The 2549-nt window shown below is 48.8% G+C and overlaps 1 protein-coding gene across 4 annotated transcripts in view; it reads right to left on the bottom strand.

The window, feature by feature from the left end:
* Positions 1-2549, bottom strand: part of PRKD1 (protein kinase D1) — a 363742-nt gene that overhangs the window by 298164 nt on the left and 63029 nt on the right. The window contains exon 2 of one of the 4 annotated variants that reach the window (XM_019518931.1): positions 1542-1653. The exons of the other annotated variants lie outside the window; for them this stretch is intronic. The gene's annotated coding sequence lies outside the window, so the exon portion shown is untranslated. The remainder of the gene's footprint in view (positions 1-1541; positions 1654-2549) is intronic. 4 annotated transcript variants of the gene reach the window in all.

The raw sequence follows: 2549 nt of genomic DNA, 5'->3' as shown, positions 1-2549 counted from the left end.
CTGCCATCAGCTGGTAAGTCCATTGTGGTGGAAGGGGAGGGGGGAGGGAAGGGGCACAGGGGGGCATATCAATCCCCCACCCCCACAGTGAGGGAGGGGATGGGGGCAGGGGCTGCCCAGCCAGGGAGGTGCAGGGCACAGGATGGACCCACAGCTTGGGGTAGGGGGTGCCTTCTGCTGCTGCATGCCCTCCATGAGGGTACCGGGGGGGTGCCCCTGGATCTGGGTGGGGCAGGGCAGATGGGCTGCAGCTGCAGACTGGAGCCAAAGCTGCACCAGGCTCTTCTCAACGGGGGCTGAGCTTGGGGCAGGAGCTATGGAGGGGGCTGTAGCCACCCCTGATTTTGCTGTAGCGCCACTGTTGCTGCACGCCCAGCACAGCCCTGGCTTTTCCCAGCTCAACGCTTGCCTCCCCCCACATATCAGGAAGAGCCGGGGCTGTGCCAGGCACGCAGCAGTGGTGGCACAGGAAGTGGCACTATGGGGTGGCTACAGCCCCCTCCATAGCCCCAACCCTACCCCTCCCTGGTGAGAAAACCCCAGTGCAGCCCCAGCTCCAGCCCGTAGCTGAAGCCCACTTGCCCTGCCCTGCCCCACGCAGATCCAGGGGCACATGTCCTCCTCGGGTGCACACAGTGGCGGGATCTGCCCCCCGCCCAATGTGTTGTAGGTCCGTCCCACACCCTGGCCCACCCTAGCCAGGCAGTGCCTGCCCCTGCCCCATCCCTTCCTCACCACAGGTGTGCGGGTTGATCTGCCCCCTCTTGCCCCTTCCCTTCCCACTCCCAGACTTACCAGCTGTAGGCAGCTCTCCACGCAGCTGGGTTCTGCTGCTCACTGCCCGAGTGCTATGCTGCAGCTGCAGGCATTTATACTTGTACTGATTTCTGATACAGCCAATTTTCTTTACGTCAGTACCAAGCCAATACCGAACCCATGTATCAGTGCATATCTAGGGTTGACCAGGACATAAGTTGACTATCCTGCAGTCATTTTAAACATACAGATGTTTATGTTTTGACCCTAGATAGGATCACTTTACAAGCAAGAAAGAAAACAGTCACAGAAATGAATAAACGTAATTGAGGATATTGTGACTGGGACTTGCATAGAAGAATCATGCACAAATTAGAGGATTCTCTTTTGTGTGTGTAGAGGGGTGAGCATGTTCATTAAATAAAAGCAAATCTCCAACATGAGTACTGTATTGTATATATCCTACTGTTTCTTTGTACCCCTTTGGAAGAACATCTCCATTTGACAGTTGATATGGAGCACATCTGTATACATCATGCAGTCAAAACAAAAAGTATATCCATGGGGAACCTCATGCTTTCAAGTTATACAGATATTTTTGTGAGGCCATAGCTAAGCCATTGCAAATCAAATTCCTCCTCTATTCTGCATACATTTTGTTAATGAAAGCAAAATATTAAAGTTAATCTACTTTAGGAAAATAACTAGCCTTTTACTTTCTTTTGAAACTATGTATGCAGGCTATGAATTGAAAGAGTGAGTTTTTAGGTAACTATGATACTTACATTGTCAGCCCTTAGCCAGTCTGTGCCTGAAAAACAGACTTTTCTTTGACTTTCAGCATACAGTCATTTATCTCCTAAAAGGATATTGTACCCCATGAGACAGTAGATATCTCTGCAAACAAGCAAGCAACAAGCAAGTCAACACTCACTTTCTTGCAAAAAGTTATCTACATCATAAGCTGTGTCCTTTCCAAAAGAGATCTCAAAAAAGTAAATAAATAAGAAGAACTGGCCTGTTATCTAAAAGCACCATCACAAATGAAACTGTAGGATGAAGACAGCTAAATAAACCAAAGCTGTTTCTCAGTTTAAGGAGTAAGCCAAAACTGACTTCATTTTGAGTGCTAATGGACCCTGATATAATCATATAATTGTTAAGTCAGGGCAAAAAACTGATCTGAGCAATGAAAGCATGAATATGGAAACGTGACCGTGCCTGTTTTTCTGTGACATAACTGAGGAGGGAGGAAGGGGAGTGTAGGGGAATAAGGGCAACAGCTCAGGGTGCCAAGTTGGGGAAGTGAGAAAGAAAGATTTAAAGAAGTGGCTGCTGCTGGCATCCACATGTTTGTAATTGAAGCAGCAACCGGAAATTGTTCAGCCATGTCCCTACACTACTGCTAGTCTTCATCAAGCTTTCAACAATTTTTGCTTCAGCCTTAACAAATGATTCTGCAAGCCAGTATCATAATTTAGGGTGAGTGAGCAGGGCACCAGCCAAAGGTGTGCACTCAGAGTAGGCATCAGAAAGGCAGCCCCCAGATACCCCACATCACCACCACCACCACAGCAGCCCATGGTCTGGGCACTCAAGCTTACATCACTGTGAGAGTGAGAATGAGAGTATTCTTAGGATGGCATGCTTCAAAACTGCTATAGCTTTCCAGCCAAAGGCCACTAGAGGGCTGTGGGGACTCCCACCATCAGGATTATGTCACTTTAGTCCCAAATCCCCTAAACCTCTCCTCACCCCCTCCCAGTAGAGCAGAAAGGTAGATTAGGGCAGCA

Source organism: Gavialis gangeticus, unplaced genomic scaffold, assembly GCF_001723915.1.
Source record: "Gavialis gangeticus isolate Ggan-Ray unplaced genomic scaffold, GavGan_comp1, whole genome shotgun sequence".
Taxonomy (NCBI): Eukaryota; Metazoa; Chordata; order Crocodylia; family Gavialidae; genus Gavialis; species Gavialis gangeticus.
Note: the sequence above shows the minus strand (reverse complement) of the source record. Positions and strands in the feature narration are given on the sequence as shown.